At 36.3% G+C, this 27,527-nt stretch overlaps 1 protein-coding gene across 1 annotated transcript in view; it reads left to right on the forward strand.

The window, feature by feature from the left end:
* DPP10 (dipeptidyl peptidase like 10) overlaps nt 1-27,527 on the forward strand; it is a 1,411,353-nt gene that overhangs the window by 522,614 nt on the left and 861,212 nt on the right. The gene's annotated exons all lie outside the window — the stretch shown is intronic.

The raw sequence follows: 27,527 nt of genomic DNA on the forward strand, positions 1-27,527 counted from the left end.
AGAGTGTTCTGTACCTATTTGTTAGATCTAGTTGGTTTATAGTGTGTTTTAAACCTGTTTCCTTGCTGATTTTTTGTTTAGTTGTCCTACCCATTACAAGAAATAGACTATTAAAATCTCAAATTACCATGGTTGAATTTTCCACTTTCCCCCCATATTTTGTCAGTTTTTGCTATGTGTGTTTTTGGAATTTATTGTTAGATGCCTATATATTTGTAATTGTTATATCTTCCTGATGGATTGACCCTTTGTCATTATAAAATATTTCTCTCTACCCCTCATATGTAATATTTTTTTGAAGTCAGTTTTGTCTAAAATTAGTATAGACACTCCAGCTTTCTTATAGTTCATGTTCGCATGGTATACCTCTTTTCCATGTTTTTACTCAATCTAGTTGGACCTTTGAAATTGAAAGTGTATCTCCTATACAGAGCATATGATTGCATTTTAATATTTTTAATCCAGGCTAACAGTCTGTCAACTTGATTGCATTATTTCATCAATTCACACTGCTATTATTGATGTTATTGAATTTATGTTTACTATATTTCTTTCACATTTCTGTATGTCTGGTTTTTTTTGTTCTACTGTTCCTCCTTTATCATTTTTTTTTACACTCAATAAATATTTTCTAGTGTAACATTTTAATGACTTTATATTTTTCAGTTACTTTCTTATTAGTTGCTTTAGGGTTTTCTTTATACATCTTAACTTAAATCTACATCACATTTATATAATCTTAATTCAAGTGAGATAAATTAATTTTAATCTTAAAACTCTGTTCCTGCCTCTCTTTTTTAATGCCACTGTTCAACATATTATCATCTATAATATTTCTATTACATATTTTTCCTTTGGTAGGTAAATATATCATTACATTTCTTTCTTTCTTTCTCTTTCTTTCTTCCCAAATCAGGAGTGGGTAATGAATTTTATGAAATCCTTCTTCTACATCCATTGAAGTTATCATATAACTTTACCCCTTATTCAATTAATGTGGTGAATTACCTTAATATTTTTTTGCTAAATTTGGGGCGCCTGGGTGGCTCAGTGGGTTAAGCCGCTGCCTTCGGCTCAGGTCATGATCTCAGGGTCCTGGGATCGAGTCCCACATCGGGCTCTCTGCTTGGCAGGGAGCCTGCTTCCCTCTCTCTCTCTCTCTCTCTCTGCCTGCCTCTCTATCTACTTGTGATCTCTCTCTATCAAATAAATAAATAAAATCTTTTAAAAAAAATAAAAAATAAAAAATATTTTTTGCTAAATTAAACTTGAATTTCTAGAACAAATCTCTATCAATCATGATATATAATTCTTTTAACATATTGTTGAAATTAGTCAAGTGACATTTTGCTCAAGATTTTGTATCCATATTTGTAAGTGACTTTAGTTAACAGATTCTTGTCATAGTTTAGTTTTGAATTTATGCTAACATGAAACTGGGGTTTACTCATTTTTTTAACAGTTTCTTGAAGAATATTTGTAACAACAGTATTATTTCTTCCTTAAATCTTTGCTAAGAATTCTCTAGCGCTGGGGCACCTGGGTGGCTCAGTGGGTTAAAGCCTCTGCCTTCGGCTCAGGTCATGATCCCAGGGTCCTGGGACCGAGCCCCACATTGGGCTCTCTGCTCAGCAGGACACCTGCTTCCTCTTCTCTCTCTCTCTGCCTGCCTCTCTGCCTACTCTCTCTCTGTCAAATAAATAAAATCTTAAAAAAAAAAAGACTTCTCTAATGCTGCTATCTTGGTCTGAAGTTCTCTTTGAAAAATGATTTTTAAGTAGTGTATTTAGTGGTTGTTAATAGTTTGCTACTCCTTGTGTCAATTTTAGTGAGTTATAGTTTTCTAAGAATGAGTCCATTTCACCTGAACTTTCAAATTTACATTTCAAAATTTTCAAATTTCCTATTATAAAGCTTTTTTTTCCCTTAATAAAGTTATGGTCAAGTAGACTATGTATGAACTGGGTTTGGCCATCTAGTAGCTATGATAAGTTAGATCATTTGATTTATCTCTCTGAGCCTCAGTTTCCTAATTACTAATACATGGTTAATAAATAGTACCTGTTGCATTTCTGATAGAAAGTTGTCCATCTGAAAGATCCCTGATGTTATAGATTATCTAAAAATCTAGACAAGATGTATAATTATTGAGCTGGAAAGTAAGTAAGAAAAATCATTAAACATTCTCAAACATCAGAAATACAGAGCTAGCTTTGACCTTAGGCATCTTTGAATAACTAATGACTTGGAAATTGGACATACAAAGCCAGAAATCAAGTAGGACAAAAACTTAGATCAGTTCCCACAAAAATCCAGGTTCCCTGAAAAGGAGTACTATTCATAGAATCCTAAGAAGGCTCATGCCATTTGGAGAAAGTGTGCAGATACATATCTTTTCTATATCCTGAGAAAGGCAGGGAAAATAAGTTTTTGTTTTGTTCCATTTTTGTTTTTGTTTTTGTTTTTTTAAGAGGGCTTAATGATAATTCAGCAGTCATTGGATTGGAGATATAATCCTTTTTGTGTGTGTCCTGGGGAAAAAAGAATGTCAGGTCATAATCTGTGTTTAAAGCTGTTCTGAATTGTCAGTGTTTCACGTATCTGGCAGGAGCAAACACATATCATTTTTGTAGGGAAAGACTTTCAAGTCAGGTTTAAATGAATTTACACAGAGAAAGTTCTAAAGCACATAGAGATTTATACACACACACACACACATATGAGGAAATACCTTAGGAAATAAGTCACCACTCCAAGAGTCAACAGATGCTACAAACTGTAGAATCAGAACCTCAGACTGTAGAAACTGCATCTACTAGAACTTAGAAGAATCAACCAGTACTGAATATAAATATATACTTAAAGAATTAAAACATTATATGAGGTAGCCAGAATGATATTATAATTTTGATTGGGTGTAGGCACTTACTGTTGCTTTGTAGGCACCTTTATTCCATATATGTGTGTGCATGTGTATATATATATATATATATATATATATATATATATATACATAAATACATATATAAATTTACATTTTATGACTATGCTGATATAAATACAAATATATTAATGTTTTATATCAAAATATTTTCTTAAGCTTAAAGGCCCTTTGTTCCCCCTTCTGATTTTAAAATAAAGTAAAGCATTTTTGTAAGTCTAAAAAGTGTCATGAGCCCTATGCACTGTGTCTACTCTGTCTAATGGGTAATCTGGCTCTGAAGGAACAAGAATCTATCAACAACCAGATGTGTAAAAGAACTAAATAGAACTTCTAGATTTTAAACATTCAATTATGAAAATTAGAATCTTAATAGATAGCCTAATAGCAAATCAGACACAAATGAAGAAATACTTACTATGGTAAACTGAGGGATAGATTTTTGAGCTATCCAAAATTCAGCTGAGAAAGAAAAAATAAATCAAGGAAATTTGAACAGTAAATTAAGAGACACAGAGGAAAGGGTAAGAATATCTAATGTACATTTAAACAAAATTCCAAAAGGATAGGGCGAAGAGAATAGGGCTAGACAATAGGCATTTTCTAGAATGAATTAATAACTTCCTATATTGAGGAATATCAATTAATCCCTAGGATGTATTAACAGACCTCAATTAAGATACAGACAATCCTTTCAGAGTCCATAGTCTCTTATGGTTCGCCTCCCCTTCCAAATTTTTTTTTTTTTAGTAAACATATAATGTATTTTTATGGACTCTGAAAAACAACCTGAGGGTTTTGAAGGGTCAGGGGTGGGAGGTTGGGGGAACAGGTGGTGGGTAATGGGGAGGGCACGTTTTGCATGGAGCACTGGGTGTTGTGCAAAAAGAATGAATACTGTTATGCTGAAAAAATAATAAAATGGAAAAAAAAACTGAAAAAAAAAAGATACAGACAATCCTTTCAAAGCAAATGACAAGCTGAATTTCTTAAAATAAAAAAAGAAATTAATTAAAAACTGAAAGCAAAAGACTTTCTCAGCATTCTCAGGGACCCTAAATTGAAACATAAATGGCCGGAACTAGTAAGCACAATTTGATAATCTAACTATTGGCCAGATATATGAATAATTCATCATATTTAGAATTAAAGATCAGTATGGCACAATTTTTTGTGTAATTATTTATAGATAATAACCAGGGGCTGGACATAATCTAAGAAAGTATTGATGACTTACTTTAGAGAGAGCAAGACATATTAACTACAATCTGTATGAAAACTGAAATTATTTATTTTGCCAATTTTTTCTGAAACCTTTTCTTCTATTGAAATTTCAGTGTTTAGTGTAGGTCTGAGTCATGTTATTTCTCTTGGCAGAAGTACTTTCAGTATATTTTTGTTTGTTTCCTATTGGAGGTGAAAAGCTCTTTTGCTTATGGCATCTCTTCAGATTCACCAAAAGCCTCTGAGTAAAGTGCCTGCCCTTTATTTTGGGATTAATATTTTGTTGTTATTCTTAGTAGAGAACATCTGCTTTGCATCTCTACATTCTTTATCCTTTTGTCAATTACTAAGGCTCCGAAGACACATATTTACTTGCCTTGGAAATTGATAATTTCTTTAAAGGATGGAAGTATTCATAGAATCCCTGCTTTTTAGCATGTTCGTACCTATTTGTAGAATTTTAAATATGGAAGATACCTCAGAAATACTTTGGTTTAGCCTTCTCATTTTGGATCTAGTATATCTGAATTATGAAGCCATTTGTTCAAGGTACCCTAATATTTTAGGCGCATATCCACCCTGAAAACACATTTTCTTATTTCCAATCTAATATTTTTACTACATTCTGTTATATTTTAATTGGGCAATTTATAGCCATTAGTCATGTGTTTTGTGCCTAGAACTGTGCTGGGTGGCATGATAGGATATAAAAGAAAAGATAGGTGTAAATATAGGTATAGATATAGACACCCTTTGATTGAAATCCCCAAAATCTTCATGCTTAGGAAATTTCTAAAAATAAACTAAAAGCTTAAGCTTTTAAATATAATCATTCATGCTCAAAAAAATCTAATATTATTTGGAATATAGGACATAAACTTTAATAAGTGTATTCAACTTTGTGTGGAGCTTTTTGTTCTAATCTAATCCATAGCATCATTTCCTTTGATTTCATCCTTCCCTCCATGAAGAGAAGTTGAACTTTGAAGAACTGTATGGCTTTTTCTTATGTTTTAAAATTCAAAAGTGGCTACTATCCAAACTATAGATAAGAAATGTGCATTTCTGTGTGCATGCTTCATTCAGAAAATATTAGGCTGATATAAAATAAAGAAGTTACCTAGTATGAGTCTAAGCACAAACATGTCAGAAGTTTGAAATCAATAGACTTTCTTTTATCCCTCACTTATAACAAAACTTCACTTTTGAATTAAAATTTTCTGATATTTTTATGTTCTCTATTTCACTTGAATTTATCTTTTTAAATATTGTCTTGGATGTCCTTTCAGTTCAGTGACAAGTAAGAACCTCCAAGAGGACATGAGTGGTTTTCCATACACAGCCCAGTTAACCTATTTACTTATATGTTCTATTCTTCAGTAGAAATTTGTGGAACATCCAGTCTCTGCCAGGCATGATGCTTAGCACTAAGAATAAAACATAAGAAAAGACAATAAAGATCTCTGCCCTTATGGATCATAGTGGGGAAAATAAACAATAAGCAAGTAATATGTAATATTACAGGTAATAAAAATATAAGTATAAAAATAAAATAAATGTAATATGTAATATTACAAGTAATAAACAACTGAACCACCATTGTGCGGGTTATAGACTGAGTACTGCAATGGAGAATAGGAGAGTGGTGAGCAGTTACATTAGGATGTTCAGAAAAGTCCTCTCTAGAGCAGGGCCATTAACCTGAGGCCCAAATGTAGAGAAGAAGCCAGCCGTGTCAGAGCCTACACGTGCAATCCCAGGAGAGGTACTGATGATGCCGAAGGCTCTGTGTGGGGAGTAAGCTTAGTGGTCAAAGAACTGAGGGACATGTAGATTACTCTGGCCTTTGTGGGCCATGATAAGTAAAGTGGACTTATTCTACTACAGTGGAAAACCTCTGAAGTGTTTAAACAAGTGAGTAACAATGAGATTAATTTCATATATATACATATATCAAGCTTGCTGCTCTATGAAGAATGGTTGGGAGGAGGCACTGTGCAAGCCCGGCAAGAACTTAGGATAGATGGTGACGGCTTCACTAGATGTGGTGCTGCAGGGAACGTATTTCCATTTTTCTGCATCATGAGGGCTTTCGGGGCAAATTTTACTGAAACTTGGGAACCAATCTTAAAAGAACAAGCTTTGGAAGTTAAATTATAACTGATTAAGATAGTGCTAAACCATCTAGAAAGATTTATCTTCTCATTGGTATGCTTTTACATGATAAGGGACTGGGGAGAGACTCTGAGACCATGGGCATAACTGTGTTACAAAGTTGGATATGTTTGTCTTATCTTTCCCTTATAGACACATATTTACATTGCCAAGGAACCAAGGATCCTTCCCATGTTGAATTTGTTTATTCTAGGGAGCAAAATATTTCTTTTCCATCTCCCAGGAAAGGAGTTAGGAAAGCTTTCTATCTCTTATGTAACTATCCAACATTATATATCCGGGATTCCTTATTTACCATAGAGAGCCTATAATATAGGATGACATCCAGCTCTACAAGAACTGGAACAAAGGGAATAGAATTCAGTTATTGCTATGAATAAGTATATAACTAATCTACTTATGTTGCAGGAAACCTCATGCTTACATGCAGGATAATATTAACTCATATAGATATTAAAAAACAGTATTAGGTTACTGAAGATGAAGAAAAATAAATGGACTTTAAATATATTTTTGAAGTGATACAAGAAGACTTTCTGATGAGTTAAATGAAGGTTGGGGAAGAAAAGAGAGGAATCAAGGATGACTCCAAGTTTTATTTAAATAGCTGAATGAAGAGTGGCATTATTTACTGAGATGAAGAAAGACTAAGTACGACCAGGTTGTGGGTAGAACAAAAAATTGTTTTGTATAACTTAAGTGTGACATACCTATGAGACATAAAAACTAGTTTTCAGTTACGTAGCTGGATATGCATAGTTTTGACTAGGAAAAATCACAATATGTGCAGTGTTAAGAGTTACTCTTTTATCTCACAAAGACTTCAACTATTGATGAGCAGGGGGTACTTCCTAAAGACACACAGCGTAGTGACTACTCAACTAGTGTAATGTGACTAGAGCGATGTGAAAGCATGAACAGAGCTCCATAGAACTAGCCTACAAACTAGTCTTTTAACTTTGAAGATGCCAGATTGTAAAACAGCATCATGATCCACACTACAATTCTGTAATTCCATGATTCTGATTATTTTTATGAATTTCTCATTGCTGAATCCATGTTGGTAACTCAGGCTGCAACTATGTCCATAATCTTCCAGAAAGTTTAAACCCAACCCATTAGACTTTCTTCTTAAAAAGAGATACATGGTCAAATCTTGCAAAAATCACCAGTTCTGGTTAGCTATTGCTTAAAAATAAATCACCCCCAAATTCACTGATTTTAAATAATTTTTGTAATTTGTTACAATGCTGCTGGTTGGCTGGTATACCTTGGTGGTTCTCATTTGATTTCTTGTGTACTTGCAGTCAAATCACGTTTAGGCTAAAGTCATCTGAAGATATCTTCAATCACACTTCAGTGCCTAGGCTGAGATGGTGTGATATTGTGATATGTCAGAAGCAGTACATATTTTGTCTTTGTCCCTGTTTTGGGCAGAGTTGCTAAAACCCTTGACATTTTCTAAGTGAGGGGAACAATCAAGGTGTCATTTGTTATATTAATGATTTGACTTTTTGGAAAACACCTAAGGATGAGGGCTTGTGGCCTAAAAAACTATTAGAGGGTTGGAACTTCTAGCCCCAACTTTTGACCTCCCTGGAAGGAAGAGGGGCTGAAGGCTGAATCAATCAGCAATGGCCAGTAATTTACTCAATCAAACCTACATAATGCAGCCTCCATACAAACCCCAAAGAATTTGGTTTTCAGAGCTCCTGGGTTGGTGAACACATTGAGATAGAGGGTGAGTGGGAGTCTCCAAGAGTATAGCAGCTCCCTGCCCTTTCCCCATACTGTGCTCAGTACATCTCTTCCATCTAGCTGTTCCTGAGCTTCATGTTTTTATAATAAACCAGTTATCTAGCAAGTAAATGTTTCTCTGAGTTCAGTGAACCACTCCAGCAAATTAATCAAACCCAAGGAGGACATCCCTAGAACCTCTGATCTGTAGCCTGTCAGTTGGAAGCATCAGAGACAACCTGAGTTTGCAATTGGTGAGCAATTGCAGGACTGAGACCTTAACCTGTGGGATCTGATGCTATCTCCATGGAGAGAAATCAAAATTTAGTTGAATTTTAGGGCTTCTAATTGGTGTCAGAGGACTGTTCAGATATGTGGTGGGGAAAACCCCCATGAAATGGAATTGGTGATCAGAACCTTAGATGGGCAGATGCATGCCAGCTGGTTATCTCTCTTATTGGCCTTTTTGTACAGCTAGGCTGTCTTCCCAGCAGCATGGAGATCTCAGAGGATGGACTTTGTTCATGGCAGCTAGTTTTTCTCAGAGCACATGGTCCACAACACCTCAAAGGAAACTGTAGTGTTTCTTCTGATCTAATCACAGAAGTCACACAGTATTAGTTTTACGATATTTAATTGGTCAGAGCAATCATAGAGCAGCCCACTTTCAAAGAGTCAGAGGAATAGACTCCATTTCTCCATGGCAGAAATGCTTGCTTGTAGAGGGATGGAAATGGTCAAGAGAATCTCTCTTGGAAACTATCGCATCTTTCTGAGCACAGGCTCTTTCAAGTGGAAAAGAATGTTGTTGTTTTCCAAACATCAGCTCCCAGTTGGAGATGCTGACCAGATACAATAAATAAGAGGCTGATAATCAGAGCAGAGGTTCTAAAATAACCATTTTTAAGGCTTATGCTCTCACTCACCTCTAACACATTGTCTTTAAAAATACTAAGAAGCTAGCATATCTGATGGCATACTATTTTGGCCATGCCTTTTCCCATCTTTACACTGTCACTTACTATTGTAAGAAATACAAACTCTACCAAACTTATAACTCTTTCCTTACTTCTTGCTTCTTTTCTCACATCTCTACTTTAATTTTGATAATTCTATAGAGCTCAGAAGCTCTCCAGTCTACTCTAGAACAGTGATCTTCACACTGGTTATACATGAACCCATAGTGAAAGAGAAAGACTTTCCATTGGTGTGTTTGCACCAAGAGTTTTAAGGGAACTCATTTCCATATCCTCAAGCTTCAGATCTTTGCTAGAATTGATCAACGAAAATGAAGCAATACTCACAATATTCTTTCTCTCAATTTACCAAAATAAACAAATAAAGCTTTTCACCCATACCAAATCTTACTTTGCTTTTATCAAATCATCCCTGGGTTGTAAAATTCATCAAGGCATCAAACAAAGGAGAAATTGAAATATTGGCTTAAGGAAAATATGTTTTAATATTCCATTGAGACAACATAAATTCATAGGACTTCTTGTCTTTTCCTGCCTTGTTATATTTCTATGTGGGAAGGATGAGCTTGCTATTAGACTATTTTAACCTATTTGGGCATCTATGTAGTTCATAGAGCTGAAGCTACCAGTTAGAGAAGCTGATTCTTTGAAATATAGTTTAAATGCATTGAGGAAATGCCACATTTTCAAAGTACATTGTATGAAACACATGTAAAACTCTTACACAATGTATTACAGACATTTTGTATGTAAATACATGGTTAAAATCGATTTTATCAAATCATATAATTAAAGGTATCCTATAGTCATTCATATTTTATCTTATAATAGTTTCTAGCTACTATAAATAAGATGTATTAATCCAAATTCATAATGAAAATATTTATTTAATTTTTTGTTCATTCATTTCTTTCTTTATTTAGAGAAAGTGCATGTGTGAGTTATCAGGTGAATGGGGTATCAGGAGAGAGGGAGAAACAGAGAATCTTAAGCAGCCTCCTGCCCAGTGTGGAGCTTGATATGGGGGGCGTGATATCATGACCTGAGCCAAAATCAAGATTCGGACGTTTAACCGACTGAGCCCCACAGACCCCTAAGAAGAAAATATTTAAATATCAACTTAAAAATGTGTAGTTTACTAAAATTACTTTAGGCATTATATGAGCGAAATAAATGGACTATCTTTGCTCTATTATCTGTTTTATTTATCAGGCTTTGTTGAATATTTGCTGTTAGTTTGACTTTACCACTGCACTGTAGGTCACATTACTGTGGGGATAATATATATCTATCATTGCTGTATCCCAGATGCCCACCACAATGCCTCACATTTTAGTACACATGTAATGAATGTATTGAGTGCCCATATGAATGAATGGATAAACAAGCAAAGGGAAAGATATATAGGATGCAGAGGTGGTCTTTCCTTATTTAAATTTGTATTGATTATTATCTAAGCTACATACTGCAGTCCTTTTTGATGTTTCATTCCTTTATCATGCTGTTTTTACCCATTTTCAAAAGTACAAGACATAATAACTGAACACTGTATACATGACATGTTACTTACTTTACGATTTGATTTTTAAATAACAGCTCTATTGGGTATAATTTACATAGTATAAAGTTAACCCTTATAAATTACAGTGTAAGATTTAGTGGTTTTTAGTGTATTCACAGAATTGTGGAATTATTACAACTAATTTTATATATTTCAGCACCCTAGAAAAAATATCTGAAACCCAGTATGATCAGATCTCCTCTCCCTCTAGGTAACTACTAATCTCTTTTTGTTTCAGTACAGTTGTCTCCTCTGGACACTTTGTATAAATAGACATTTTGTATAAATCATGCAGTATGTAGTTTGTTTTAGTGATTGGCTTCTCTTATTTAGAATAAGGTTTACACATGTCTAACTGTGTATCAAGACATCAATTTTTTATAATTGCTGAACAGCATCCCATTGAAGGGATATACCACATTTTGTTCACCCATCCATCACATGATGGGCATTGGACGGTTTCCACTTTTTCGGCTGTTATGAATAAGTTGCTCTGAGCATTTATATCCAAGTTTTATATAGCCATTTGTTTTCATTTCTCCTGGGCATATACTTAGGAGCAGAATTATTGGGCCCTATGGTAACTTTCTGTTTAACACTGAGAGACTGCTAGGTGTTTTCTAAAGTGGCCACATGTATGAGGGTTCCATTTTCTCAATGTCCTTACCAACAGTTTTATTATTTGCCTTTTTTATTAGAGCATCCTAGTGAATTTGGTGTTGATTTGCATTTCTTTGATAACTAGTAATACTTGATATCTTTCCCTGGACTCATTGGCTTTATAGTACACCTACTTTGGAGAAGTAAATATCTAGTCAAATCCTTTATTCATTTTATTAAAATTAGATTTTGTCTTAAGTTATATGAGTTCCTTGTATATTCTAGATACAAGTCACTCATCAGATATATGATCTGCAAATACATTCTCCCATTCTTTGAGTTGTTTTTTTACTTTCTTGGTGGTTTAGTTGGTAGCCTAATTTTTAAAAATTTTGGATACAGTCCAAATGATCTGTTTTGTTTTTGTCACTGAGCTTTTGGTATTATATCTAAGGACACTATTTGATTTGTAATCAGCCTTGTTGAATATCAGTATCAACCCATGCCATCCTAATTCATTTGCTTTGTATGGCCCCCCACACTTACAGGGAAAATTCTACAGACTTCCTCAGACCTTAGTTGGAACTGCCATGGGTTTTCTTTAAAACAGGCCCCAGGGCTTTAAAAGGTGAGACTTACCAGATATCCCTTTTCCACTGTTCAGTTGAGACACACAGGCAAATTTGAACACATTTGCAAAAATGATTTTTGCTTAAAAAAAAAAGGAAAGAGCAAAAGAAAAGAAGTAGATGCAAACAAGAAGAGAGGAAAAAATGTAGAAGATAAAAGGTGAGAGCCTCATCAAACAAAAAATGCCTATTTTAAGATAAAACCCAGTGACACCAGAAAGCATAGTGTATTTGGGAGAAGGAAGTGAGGCTGGTCTCATGGAGGACACAGCAGCTGTGGAGAATGGAGGTTCTCCATTGTTACCCTGGAATGGGGTTCTTAACTGACCAAATGCATTCCACTCCCTCAGGGAAACCAGATAAAACAGAGCAAAAAACAAAGCAACAGGAGTGAAATTAATTATAATCATTTGATTCTGAAGAGCTCTTCTTCTCACACGTTAATGTGTATACATCACCTATAAAAATGCTGGTTCTAGTTCAGCAGGAATGGAGTGGGGGGCTTGTGATGCTGAGGCTGCTATTCTGTACTGCTCCTTAACTCTCAGAGCTACAAAGGGCAGAGGAGAACAATGTCATTCATTCCTTCAGAAAGGGATAAAGTCTCACTTTTCAATCTGGCTCTGTTTATCGAGATGATCTTTTTTGCATGTGTTCAGATTTAAAGGTCAGATCTGTTTTCTTTTCAACAGCTGCTTGAGAATTGCTCATCTTGCAGTTCCTGTATGGGGTTTGATTACCTAAGTGGATCAAAGGGCTACAAGATAGCTTGGAGGACAGTGCTTCTAACAGCATCCAGTATTCTAGGGTTCAAATTTAAAAGGCAAGCTTGCTAAGGCAACTTCGGATCAGAGCTCTGGTCCACTTGAAAAAGGAGAGCCCACAAACTATCTCGTCCCAGAACCCTGTGGTCATGTGTGTGTGTGCTTGCATGGTGGGGGAGGGGGTGAGATTTAGATTTTAGACCCTGCCACAGAAGATCCCCCAAGAAAGAAGGCTGTCCTCAAATGTGCCATGAAAGCAGGCATAGGCCACTCTAAGGCCCAACTATAAAAATCAAAGAAGTCTATCCTTGGTAACTACTCAGGCAGACAAACTGTCTGACAAACTCTTTCAAACGTTTAACATATTCTACACATACTGTTGATATCCTGAGGGACAGAGATTGACAAGTTCCCATTCACAAAAGCATACAGTTTGATGAGGAGACTCTCGATTAAATAGACAACTGCAACATAGTAATTAAGGTGGTACAATACAGTTACAAACTGTACAGTTTGGAGACTGTAACTGTATTGCGGAGACTCCAGTTCCGCTTCTGGAGACAGAAAGCTCAGGAACAATTTCTCAGAAATTGTCCCTTGAACTTGTCCCTTCCTTTCTCTCTTCCCACCCCCACTCCTCCCAGTGCCCCTTTGCAGCCCAAGAACCCTCTTGTTAGGAAAAGGGAGTCTAAGGAAACTCCTTTACCTGGTATTACTGGTGACATATCCTCCAATACTTTGTCCTTTTCACCACTGAAAACTATTCTTAAAATCAAAGAATGAGGGGTGCCTGGGTGGCTCAGTGGTTTAAGCCTCTGCCTTCGACTCGGGTCATGATCTCAGGGTCCTGGGATCGAGCCCCGCATCGGGCTCTCTGCTCAGCAGGGAGCCTGCTTCCCTCTCACTCTCTCTGCCTGCCTCTCTGCCTACTTGTGATCTCTCTCTGTCAAAAAAATAAATCTTAAAAAAAAAAAATCAAAGAATGAATTGCTAATAATAGAGCCTCACCTGTTAGGAAGGGAGACTATTTGGAGGTCAAGGCATCTATGTTAGAATCCTTAAAACCACACAGCTGGATGACTGTGGCCATTTAGGCCTGAGAAGACCATGAAAGCCCTTCTCTGGAGCAGGAGGTCTTCCGCAGAACTGAGCTCATTTACTTGGCCAGGCCTTGGATTTCAGGACTGGGGACAAGCCTCAGAGAAATGCTAACTGTGTATTCCCCTAACTACAAAAGAACCATTTGTAGAAGGAGCAGATACTTTCCTCCTCTGGGAGAGAAAGGTAAACCATGTCTGTTCTGTGTGGACAACCTGGCAGGTGACTTAATGTAGAATGATGCCTCTGGAGGAGAAAGGTGAGCCCTCAGTCACCAAGGTCAGGTCTGAAAGGCCGCGGAGTGTAGATGCAAGGATCGGTGGGAGTTTAAAGTGACACCAAGACGTGATTATTTTAAATTATTTTCTTCTTCAGCCTGAAGAAGATAAATTTCTTAGTAGCATCCCAGGCTAAAGTTTGAATACATGAATCCAACTGGCGCTGTATTAGCAGCCCTGGAAACTGAGTTTGTCTCTCACTTGGGAATGGGTAACTGGGCAACATGGTTGGAGTGGGTTGAGGAAAGAAATCTGCTGCTGCCTTTTATTAACGTCATGTCCTTGGATAATAATTCAATCACGCTGCAAGTCAGGGTCCTCTGAAAAAAAGAAGCAACGTTGTATTGGTTATTTGTATATAAAATACTAAAATCCCAGTTAAATTTGAATTTCAGATAAGTAACAAAGAATTTTTTAGCATAAGTATGTCTGAAATATTGCATGGGGACATAAAATCCATTTGTTGTCTCTCTGAAATTTAAATATAACTGATCACCCTATGTTTTTATTTATTAAATCTGCCAAGCTTAGAATCAGTCAGGACAGTCTAGTTTAAGCTCCAGTACGTTTAACTCAAAATCTCAATGGCAAACTTCACTAAAACCCCATTTGTGTTTCCTTAAGAGTGCTCCCTGGACCAGCAGCTCCAGCATGAGCTAGAAAGTTTAGAAATGCCAAGCCTTGCCAGCCAGACTTACCAAATCAGAAACTCTGGGGATGGGGTCCCACAATTTGTGTTTCAACAAGCCCTTCAGATGATACTGATTAAAATCTGAGAACCACTGCACACATTCTCAGAATATCCAAAGGCTAAGCATGTGACTGTCCTGTGGATCAACAATTCCATTACTGGGCACCTCGGTGTCTCAGTTGATTAAGCATCTGCCTTTGGCTCAGATCATGAGCCCTGGGTCCCAGGATCAAGTCTCACATCAGACTTCTTGCTCAGTGGAGAGTCTGCTTCTCCTTCTACCCATTTCCCCTGCTTCTGATCTCTTCTCTCTCATGCTCTCTCCCTCAGATAAATAAATAGTATCTTAAAAAAAAATCCATTATAAGTTCAAGAAAGCAAAAACAAAATAAACAAACAAAAAGCAAACAGCAACAACCACAGCAAAGAAATTCCATTACTAAGTTTATACCAAGAGAAACAAATGCATTTTCCAGCAATATATATGTATAGAATTATCATAGTTGCTTTATATATAATAGCTCAAAGCCAGGAGAACTCAAATACCCATCAAAAGGAAAATGGATAAAGTGTAGTATTTATACCTTAGAACACTACATGGTAATAAAAAAGAACAAATTGCTTATATGTTGAACAATCTGGATAAAACCCACAGACATTTTGAGAGAAAAAAGAAAAGATAGAAATGAAAATGTTTTATGTATTTTTATTTATATAATGACCCTAGGTCAAGCAAATCTGATCTAAGGTGGTAGAAATAAAAATGCTGACTCGTGGGGTGTGGATGGTGGTCATACTGAAGGTGAAGGAACATGAAGGCACCTTCGAGGTGCTGGAAATATTCTACCTTTTGATCTCATCATGGTTATACAGATGTACTCATACATATAAATTTATGGACATGTACAGAGACATGTAAACTTAAGGTGATTGTTCTTTATGTATGTTTTACCTCAAAAAGAGAAAAGAAAATATAGTTACAAATCTTGGTGTCTAAAACAACAAAAATTCATGTCTAACTCATACTACAGGTTTTTAAAACCTCCACTCACCTGACTTGACCCAGCCAATGACTTGGCCACACCCACCTTCAAGTGGACAGAGAAGTGTATCCTTCCCAGAGAGAGAGAGAGAGCAGGATATTTGTGAGCAATCCTAATGACATTAACATACCTTCACCTTGGAGTTCTTTGCATATTTGTGTTTATTCATTCTCATATTCATTTATCCAGCACACATTCACTGATGACCTGTTATGAACAAGGCACTTTTTTAGGCATGTGGGTGGATAAAATAGAAAGTTCTTGCTCTTATGGAGCATAAATTCTAGTTAGAAAAAAAAGGACATTACAACATTATTTAATTAATATTATGATTTATGCAATGGCATGTTGGCTACTATTGATGCAAAATAAACATGACTTTATTATTATTATTATTTTTAATTTAAAGAAAAAGATGAAGAGTTTTATTGGAGCCTAAGTTAGGACAGCTGCCCTGTGTACACAGTCTTCACAAAGAGAAGTGCTCTGGGGAAGGATTATTTGGTGCAGGGTTATATATGCTTGTTTGTTTTATATATAAAGAGTTACAAACCAGGGCAAAAGGCATTTCATAAAGTTGTTAACTTTATCTTCTGCTTTTAGTACGTGTAAGGCTGTGTGATTTTAATCTGATGGGAATCAATGAACTTTTTCTTTTTATCTTTATGTTCAGAATGCTCCCTTTTGGTTATTTATTTATTCTTTAATGACGCAGATGTACAATGTGTGTTCGGGGCAGAAATAGAGCCTGTGTTTTGAGGTTTTGCTGAGTCATTTGGATTGCCCTTGGTAAATGTTGAAGTATAGCTTCCCTGGGAGCTCAGAAGCAGGCAGGGCCCTCCAGCATGAAAAAATGAGAAATTCCTTTATTTTATTTGCTACTTACCCTCATCATTTTCTTTAAGACCTAGTACCTGTCTTATAATCAGGCAGCACCCACTGAGGTCTGTATGGCACATTCTGGACCATCCTTCCCCATCCTCGACAACACTTCAGCAGCTCCCATGAGTCAGCAGCAGCGCCGTAGATGGGACTGAGTCCTACTGACCACGCCAACGTGGAGATTCTAAACTGCAGAGACGCTGAACGCAGAGTTCAGAAAAATCAAACAGATGCAAGCACATCTAACCAGTCTTGACATTCACTGCCGAAAAAACACACGATCCACCCAAATATCCTAAAGAATTGACGAGGTTTGCAAACGGGGCAGGTAAAGAAGCGTGAAGCTGGAAAACCACTAACAGCAATGACAAAGTAGACCAAAGGAGGAAGGCTGTAGGATAGAAAGTAGCCAGAAGGATATCAAATACCTGGCACAGAGCTTTTCAAAGTTGGTTCCGCATCAGAATTACCTGGAGGGCTGTTTACCCGGGTTGCTGGGTCATATACCCAGACTGTGCCATTTAGTAGATCAGGACAGAGGGCTGAGATTTTTCAGTTTCTAGGAATTCTCAGGTCAGGCTGATTCTGTTTGTCCCTGAGCACACTTTGAGAACCCCGGCCCTAGAAGAAGAAAATGGACAAAGTGCTGTCCCTTCCCTCTTACTATGAACAAGCTGCTTTTATTCTCAAACAAGAAGCTGAGAAGTTCTGCCCGCCACTGCTGTTATTTGTCCAAAGACCATCAAGACCTAAGGAAACCGTGAGACCTCTCATACTGTCCTGGGTATTCCTGAAGTCCACGACAAACACGTTAACTTAGCTACTGTTTTCTTACTCATTCACACAAAAAACTTGCTTTTTAAAGATGTATCTGTTAGGTTTGTTAGGTTGACATTAAAAGGGCAGCTCGTTTTCCAGGCCTCACAAGCTGGAGGGGGGTCAAGTTATAGAAGAGTACACAGAGGGGATCATGGAGGCCCTTCCTGTAGCAGGCGCTCGTGCCCCTAGTGGCGGGTGGTCTGGGAAAGGTTAGTGAGAGAGTGGGCTAGAAGAGCGGAAAGTAGCCTGGCACTTTTCTAAGCCCTTTTTTTCTCTAAGATCTTACAAAATAATATTTGGCTCTTTTCTCTAAGCTCTTACAAATTAATATTTTAATGCATTTCTCCATTAGTCCTAAGCAACTGACAAATTATCACATTATTATTATAATCATGTTCATCCATGTGAAGACATTTTTGGAGCCTTTAACAAGTGCCAATTATTGGTTAAGATTTTGGAGATTCACAAATGACTGAGGTAAATCTACCATGGGTACTTAAGTTACAGGCTTTCCTTTTTTTACCTACAATCTTCTAACCATGTCACTTATTCCCTCATCATCCTCTCACTGAAGTCCTTCTACTCTGGTTACAAGACATTGTTTTACTCTTTTCTCTCCCTACTATCCTAATCAATATGCCACTTTGCTGGCTCTTAGCTTTTTCTTTCCTCTTGTTGAAAAGAAAGATCCCCCCCTTGTTTTAAGCCTGACTCACCCTCATTCATCTGTTAAGGTCCGTATCAACCACCATTTTACTGAAACCTCTTACTTCACTGCAGCCCAGAGTCCACACCCACACTCTCTTTCAATTTCTTTAGCACTTAACGTGTCCATGAGACACTTAAATATATGCACTATTGAATTTGTATTGAGCCATGTTATGTGTAAGTGGTACCCTCACTCCGCAGTTTCAATTCATCAGAATTACAGATAAGATTTGCTATCCCTTCATAGAATTGTCTTTTCACGGTAGTGTCATTTAAAGTTAATAATTCTTTTTTTTTTTAAAGATTTTTATTTATTTATTTGACAGAGAGATCACAAGTAGATAGAGAGGCAGGCAGAGAGAGAGAGAGAGGGGGGGGGAAGCAGGCTCCCTGCTGAGCAGAGAGCCCGATGCGGGGCTCGATCCCAGGACCCCGAGATCATGACCTGAGCCGAAGGCAGCGGCTTAACCCGCTGAGCCACCCAGGCGCCCCTAAAGTTAATAATTCTTAACAGGCACATTATGAGTGCAATCTGGTGCCTGGCTTGAAGGAATAGACAAATTTAGCCATTCCCAAACAAACTTTGCTGATCGGAGGTAATCACCTGATTACCTGTTTAAGTGTGTGTGTGTGTGTGTGTGTGTGTGTGTGTGTGTGTAATTCCCAACTGCAGGCCAGCTATCTGAAGATTTCCAAATAATGTGGTCTGGGAAGCCATATTTTAAATAAGAGCTCCAGGGAATCTTAGGAAGAAGCAAGTTCAGGAACCTCTGGGCTGCATATTGGAAATATCTAACGGGCTTATAAAAAACATCAATATCCCGGAATAATTAACTCAGAATCTCAGGGAGTAAAGCTCCCCTGGCATAAGTATTTTTAAAAACCCCCTGAGTGCTCCTGATAGGCAGCCAGGGTTGAGAACTGCTGCACAGTCTAATTTCAGACAATCAGTAAAAAGAGGAATTTGGCACAAAATTGTGTCATGTATGTTTCTTCCACAGGGGATGTGGGGAGAGGCCTTTAGATTAAATGAATAGTAATTCCAAGTCAATTCTATTAATATAAGTAATAAATATCCATTTTGGAAAAAATTGTAATATACTAAGTACTACGGAAAAGTAAATAAGCCACACATCATGCCAACATTCGGTGCTATAATCTATCTCATCCTAGCCAGTTTTACAGACAGAGGAAAGCTAGAGATTTCTTGTTCTATTGGCACTATTGGTAAAATTAGTTTTATATTTACATACTACTTTAACATGTTTTTCTTTTAACATAATGTATGTATTACATATCTATTATATTTTCTGTATATTATTTGTATATTTTACATATCATTTTATTTTCCCAAAACTTAATTATAAAAAATGTTCACCATTAATGAGTATAAGAAGTTGCTTAGCAGAAACCTTTTGTTTCCATATGTTTTCCCATTATTTATAATAACACTGTAAATATTTTATACATATGATTTTGTACACACCACTGGTCACCTTCCAGTCTTATGACAGAGCTTACTTCTGTATTATATAACCTGTTCTCTATCACATAATAAAACATGATTATTTCTCAAGTAACTAGAAGGAGCTTCTGAGTTAAGAGGTGATCATATGATTCTGAATTTCTCTTCAGAAAAAACGATGGCAGCTTACCAAAATTGCCTGGAATTGCATGTAACCATTAACACGATTATTGATAAACATATTTAAGTGCTGATTTTTCCAGGCAAAATTTGTGCCTAGCTGTTCAATTTGCATGATTAAGAGCAGTACTTTGAATATTTTTTCCCTAGGTATTTCTCTAGTTATTGCTCTTGACAACTGCCTTTGCAACCCCACGCACTTTTTTTGGGAGGGGAGTAATTTTTCTAATTCATTAATTTGTATGAGATCCTTATGTTGGGTAACTTTATCATCCCTTTTTTCTTTAATCATGCTTTTTCCCTCTTATGCTTTTTCAAAAAAAAATCTGTTATGATTCAAAAAAAAAAAAAAGAACCCTTTATTTAGTCAAAGCTATCTACCATTTCACTCAGGGCTCTTGATTTTGACATTATGCATGTCTTTCCTAATCCAAGTTCTGATAACTATTTGTTCATTTACTTTTCATTCTCTTGTAGCTTCATATATAGAATATAAATCTCCATGCATGTCAGTGTCTCTATAGAAATAGATACAGGTAGTGTGTACTTTTAATCCTTCTAGAATGTGTTGCAGTAAATAATCCACTCATCCTTTTGTTCATTTTAGGAAATAAGTATGCATTTCTCTCAGTACCAGTTTAAAAATAGTTTTACTTATTCTAATTTGTGTCCTACCTTTATCATATACTGAATTATTTCTACACTTGTTTTTCCCTCCATTTTCTACATTGTATAATTGCTGTCAGTCTATTCTGGCACCCATTTCACACTGTTTAAAATATTTCAACTCCATAATGCATGAGAACACCATTTAGTGCAAACCCTACCTTATTTCTCTTTTATAATACATTTGAACAATTTGTGCTACATCCAAGATGATATTTATAAAGATAATGAAAGGTGAACCTAATATGGATAAAATCCATGATAAATTTCAACTCAGATCCATTAGAATTTAATGTAATTCAGACTCTCCTTTTAATTTTGAAGAAAAATATTTCACTTTGTCCTACTGATATTATATAAAGACCCTGGAATGTGTGTTTAATTATCTTAGAATAATTTCTGTATTTCATCCATCCCTCCTCTCTGCTCTGGAGCCAACTTTACAAAATATCTTAACTACATCTATGTCTCTACTAGATGTATTAGTAACAACCACCATTTTGCCATTACAAAACACCACAGGCTGAATAACTAGAAAAGCAGGAATTTATTTTACTACTGTTCTGGAGGCTGGAAGCACAAGATCAGGACACCAGCATAGCTGGTTTCTAGAGCTCTCTTCCTGGCTTGCAGAAGGACACCTTCTCTCGCTGCGCCTTACATGGCTTTTCCTCAATGAATGTGCATGGGGACAGAGGGAGGGAGCTCTCTGGTGTCTCTTTTTTCAAGGACATCAGTCCTATAGCATCAGGACCCAAAACTTATGATCTCATTTAACTTTAATTACTTCATTAGAGGTCCCATCTCTAAACATAGCCACATTGGATGTTAGGGTTTCAACATACGAATGTGAGTGGGCACAGACATTCAGGCCATAACACCAGATCATTCTTAGTGAAGTCAGTTTCGCTTTATATATGATGTAACTCATAGCAAAATTTTCTGGAATGCATTATTGCATACACTGAGGTATGTGGTTCTATAGTGGATCACAGAGTTGGATATCTATCCAATGTATTCTAATTGGCACCCATGTAAAAGACTTGCCAGTGGTCTCTTGTGATGTTTAATTACTTACCTTGCTTATACGTTCTGCCAATTTATTTAAGCTTATTTTAATCCCAGGAAGTTGGGTAAACATTTGTAACATATGTACATATGTAAACAATGAGTTCTGAAATGCCTTCCTTCTAGAAGCATGAATAATCAAAAGGTTAATGCAAAATCTACTACTATCCTTTGGGGATCAAGCTTGTACTTATTACACTGTGAAATTCTCAGAAATTACCCTCTTTCACCAAGAAGCTGAAACTGCTCTTTGACACACAACCCTTCGGATGTCTAGCTCCTTGTGTCCCAGTTGATACAGTAATCAGTTAGAGGCCAGACACATGTTTTATTATAAGAGCAAACAGAGTACATCTGCTCTAGGGATCAGAGAGAGACAAAGATACAAGATTTGACAGCCATAGACTTCTGAAAACAGACTGGCCTGAGATGAACATTTTTGTGAGCTTGAGCAGTGAATGTTGTGACAGTCAGTTTACATCTAAATATCAGAATCTCCACCAGAGACCACTCAGAAGAAGTGATGTTTTAATAAGATCTTTGCATGTTTGTCTTGGTTCAGCCAATAAGCGGTATAGCAAACCCCCGATCAAGGTATGAAATTTTGTCTTTACCTTGTGTTAAGGGAATATCAATTAGGTAGAAAAGAAATTAAAATGTCAGGGCTTGATAACATAGCAGTAAGTGATAAACTGAACTGCCAAGACAGCCGAGCCATTACGTTAACAGTATTGTGCATTACTATGACTTGTGTTTACTTCTGTGCCACACACACATTTTATTCTGCTTGTGCCTTCGAGTCTCTGGACTCTTAAAATGATTAAAAGCTGTAATTTTACCTTAAATATATCTCCTAAGTCACTAATTACATTCTCTAGATGCTTGCATCCTTATTCATGTGACCATTGCTTGTATATTACAATGGGACTATTGTCAGCTGAACAATCTAGTCGTAATGCCCAGGAAAGGCCACACACCCTCATTGCTAAATCACATTAGTAGATACTTTTTTCGGGGAAATTATTTTATTGACCACTTGGGGAGGGTTTAGTTGTAACGGTGCTAAATGGGAATCCAAACATTTGCTCCTTTTTCTCAAGCAAATTTAAACTGTTTTTGCTGAAAAGCATTAATGATGCCTGTGGTGTGTGTGTGTATGGTAACAAGGATGAGAGGACATCACTCCAGTGTCTCAGGGTTCCACCTGGTTTGGGACCCATCCTATTGTCAACTGCCCATTCCAGGGTGTTTGCTGAAGGGTTCAGATTTTCTTTACTACTTCTGAGTTCCTTCTTCTTTTGTGTCAATTAGACATCATTCGGTTCTAAAATCTAAACACCGAACAGCTCCCAATGTAACCTCTCCATGAGCAATCACGGTTTATTCCATAAATGAACCACATGTTCCCCGGAAATTAGTTATTCCTTGATTGTTGCCAAGACAGGGAAACGATTATTTTCTAGGTATTACAGCATAGGGGATACACAAATCATAAGCCTAAGAATATTATTTAAACTGTCTGTAGCCTTTCATGATACTCCAGATAATTCTTAACCTTTGAATCTGGGGAGAATATGGTTCAGTGGTCCTAAAAGTTGCTGTAATATATTGTGCCAGATGCTAAATTCTTGAGATTCATTCAATGTCATGAAATACACTCTTTTTTTTTTAAGATTTTGTTTATTTATTTGAGAGAGAGATAGATCACAAGGAAGCAGCGACACAGGCAGAGAGAGAGAGAGAGAGAGGAGAAGCAGGCTCTCTGCTGAGCAGGCAGCCCGATGCAGGGCTCGATCCCAGGACCCTGAGAGCATGACCTGAGTCAAAGGCAGAGGCTTAACCCACTGAGCCACCCAGGTGCTCGAAAAGACACTCTGAACAGATGAGAAATAGCTGTCAAGCACTTACCATCTATACCAAGTAATAGACTCCGTGTTGATAAACACAACTCTAGCTACTGAAAAGGCATATTCCATAGCAGGCAATAGTTATTAAGCTTGTGTTTATTAAGCTACACCTGTGATGCCCCGTATGAGGGAGCTGAGAAATGGGAGGGTTCCAGAAAGGCCTTGACAGAAGGACTTTAGAGACAACATGCAATCCATATAGAGAAATGTAGCTCAGATGACCTTGGTTCTAGGCGTTTTGTCAGATCAAAGATTATAATATTGCTACACCACTGTTGATTGGTTTTGACCAGTTCAGTTGGTCAGTTTCATGGGGATAGGAGGGTTAGAAGACTGAGACCAGGAGAAATGAGACAAATCTTTTGATTAATGAATTGGTTATTTTTCAAATTTGTTTGGCCTGTCCATGGACCTCTATAGCTAACTTGGGCCCTGCTGCTGGGGTCAGCCTGCTCTCTTATGCCCCAATCCCAGCATTATTTTCCACAGACATTTCTAAATTAACTGACTTACCCCTCATGCAGCTTTTGCATCTATGGCTTTGGTCAATCTCTTTAATTATAAACACGTGTAAACACACTCCTTCCTGGTCTGTGTAATACAAATTATATATGCTAAAGACAGGTCTTTCATGGGCATTTAGATTTTGAAATATCATAGTAAGTTATGTTTCCTCAAAATTAGGAAGATAATTGAGTTAGATTGAAGTAATTATTTTCTTTCACACTCTAAAATAAACCTGTTTTTTTAAACACATGAATATGATAGAAAATATAGAAATTCTGGAAAAGATTTTAAAAATCAGCCATCACTCCAGAGAAAATTGTCACTAAGCTGTTGCTATATTTCCTTTCATTGGTTTTAGAAATGGCTAAGACTATAATATGTGGAAAATTCCCCCCCCCTCTGTTTACAATACAGTTTATAGCATAAATATTTCCCCATGTTATTATTTTGTTTTCAGCATATTATGAGTGTGCAATACTCCATTGTGTTTGCATGCTGTAATTTATTTACTTATCTTTTTATTATCATGATATGGTTCTATAGTAAACAGTTTAAGGTATAAAATTTTTATTAATTTCAATTTCTGTTGAATAGTTTTCTATGAGAAGACTATTTTGTGTTTGTGCATTAAATAATATTCTTGGACACAGATGGAAATTTGCTTTCTCCTGAATATGTACATTTGGAGAAAAGATCATTTTCTTGGTATTATTAATAATACAATTTATAATGATATTTCTCAACACTTTACTGTTAATAATATGATTCGTTATCACACCAGTATAGTGATATGTATGTAGTAGTGTATATGGTTCTAATTCCATTTTAACTATTACTGGTTTTGAAAACTTGTCTACTTTGACAGGAGCATAATGGCACTTTGATTTCATTAACACTTCTCTTTCTCTCACACCCAGATTTGCCTCACAGAATCATTAGATATCTATACCTCATTTTTTAAATCCATTATTGTTTTCATCCTTATTTTTTGACCTACAATTGAGGCATTCCTTTCCTTACTGTTTTTTAAATTATATTTCTTGTTACTCAACCATGGGAAATAAATGGGCATGATACTTTGTATCAGGAATCATTTATCTCATGACCTGAAAATTTCTGGAGCCTTCACATGGCCTTACAGGTGCTCCTCTTTCCACTGGAAATGTATAATACAATAATGGCCACCACTGTATCCCACACACGTTTTTACTAGGCACTTTATGTATACTGTCTGGTCTAGGATTTGCACTATACAATAGATGTTCAGGTTGAATGAAGTTTAATAACTACTGGATATTTCATTAGATTTGTATTTTAATATAATTTTTTATTTTTTTATTAACATATAAAGTATTATTTGCCCCAGGGGTACAGGTCTGTGAATCGTCAGGCTTACACACTTCACAGAACTCACCATAGCACATACCTTCCCCAATGTCCATAACATCACCACCCTCTCCCTACCCCCTTACCCTGGTAACCCTCAGTTTGTTCTGTAAGATTAAGGGTCTCTGATGGTTTGTCTCCCTCCCAAACCCATCTTGTTTCATTTATTCTTTTCCTACCCCCAAAACCTCCCACGTTGCCTCTCAACTTCCTCATATCAGGGAGATCATATGAGAATCATCTTTCTCTGATTGACTTATTTCGCTAAGCATAATACCCTCTAGTTCCATCCACGTGGTCGCAAATGGCAGGATTTCATTTCTTTGATGGCTGCATAGTATTCTATTATATATATATATATATATATATATATATATATATATATATATACATATATATAATGTGTTATATATATATGTGTTATATATATTATATATATGTGTGTTATAATTATATTACATATATATATATAACACACACATCTTCTTTATCCATTCTAGATTTGTATTTTAGGATTATTCTTATCCAGTGTTCAAATCAAGAGTTCATTAGCTTACTTAGGTGAATTTAAAACTCCTGCCCTCTCTCCCATTTCAGTTTTGTTGTTTGAGGGTTTTTATTATTATTATTATTTTTTATTTTCAGCGTAACAGTATTCATTGTTTTTGCACCACACCCAGTGCTCCATGCAATACGTGCTCTCCCTATTACCCACCTCCTGATTCCCCAAGCTCCCACCAGCCGCCCCTTCAAAACCCTCAGGTTGCTTTTCAGAGTCCATAGTCTCTCATGGTTCATCTCCCCTTCCAATTTCCCTCAACTCCCTTCTCCTCTCCATCTCCCCATGGACTGGAAGAGATTATGCTGAGTGAAATAAGTCAAGCAGAGAGAGTCAAGTATCATATGGTTTCACTTATTTGTGGAGCATAACAAAGAACATGGAGGACATGGGGAGGGTTTTTTTTTTTAAGATTTTTAAAAATTTATTTATGACAGAGTGAGATAGTGAAAGAGGGAACACAAGCACAGGGGAGCTGAAGAGGGAGAAGCAGGCTCCCCACTGAGCAGGGAGCCAGATATGGGGTTCAATCCAGGATGCTTGGATCATGACCTGAGAGGAAGGCAGATGCTTAAGGACTGAGCGACCCAGGTGCCCCTGTTGTTTGAGTATTAAACCAATCTTAAATTCCTGGATAAATTCTTGTGTTATTCACTTTTTGTATATTGATGGATTTCATTTCCTAATATTTGATTAGGTATTTTGTTTGTCTCTATGTCAGTGAGACATAGGGGATTGTCTTCTGATATCTTATAAGGGTCTTATAAGGGATTGGCTTGCCCTGGCTTATCATTGTGTTAACAAGTGTTTCCTCCTTTCTTTGGCTGTAAGAGTTACATAGAATTGCTACTGTTTCTTCTTAAATGTTTAGGAGGACTTACCAAGTAAGAGTTGCAAGTCTGTAGTTTTCTTACTGGGAAAACTTTTAAATGTAAATTCGATTTCTTAAACAAATCCGGGAATATTCAGACATCCCATTTCTTGTGCCTGCTTTGGGAAGTGGTGTTTCTCAAAGAATATGAGCACTGCATCTAAATGTTCAAATATATTGCATGAGTTTTGTCCATTTGTTTAATCACTTACTAAAAGTATCAAAATATTCAAGTGAAATTTAAGAAGAAACTTTGTCTTTTAGTCCTCAGTGGTTCCTTCATATGTTTTGATGCTACTGAGAGATCTGTATGTATATTCTCATTATCATTTCTTTTTTCATTAACTCAGTTTATCAGAATATAATATCTACTTTTGTATTGCAAAGTTTCTCTTCTATTTTTCCGGATTAGATGATCATATTATCTTCCATAATATTGAGCTAATACACATTTTTCCAATTAATGAATCTCTTCTTGATATTATTTAAGTGGATCTTTTATAAAATTATCTGAAACCCAATCGTTATATTCATAAGGTAGATTTCAGTTCTGTTATAATTATGCAGTCATTGTTATTGTTAGTTTATTTCAAATAGTGTAACTCTGTGCTGTGGTTTTCTTTCATTTTTATTTTCCTTTGGCTGACATTAAAATTCCATAAGTTATTTACTTCTTCTTTACTTATTTACTTATTTACTTATTTACATATTCTCCATATTTCTTTGCTTTTTGCTGCAGTAATTTCTTGAAAATCCTTTCAAAGAGGATTTTAATAAGATGATGTTTCTGA

Source organism: Meles meles, chromosome 9 (genome assembly GCF_922984935.1).
Source record: "Meles meles chromosome 9, mMelMel3.1 paternal haplotype, whole genome shotgun sequence".
NCBI lineage: Eukaryota > Metazoa > Chordata > Mammalia > Carnivora > Mustelidae > Meles > Meles meles.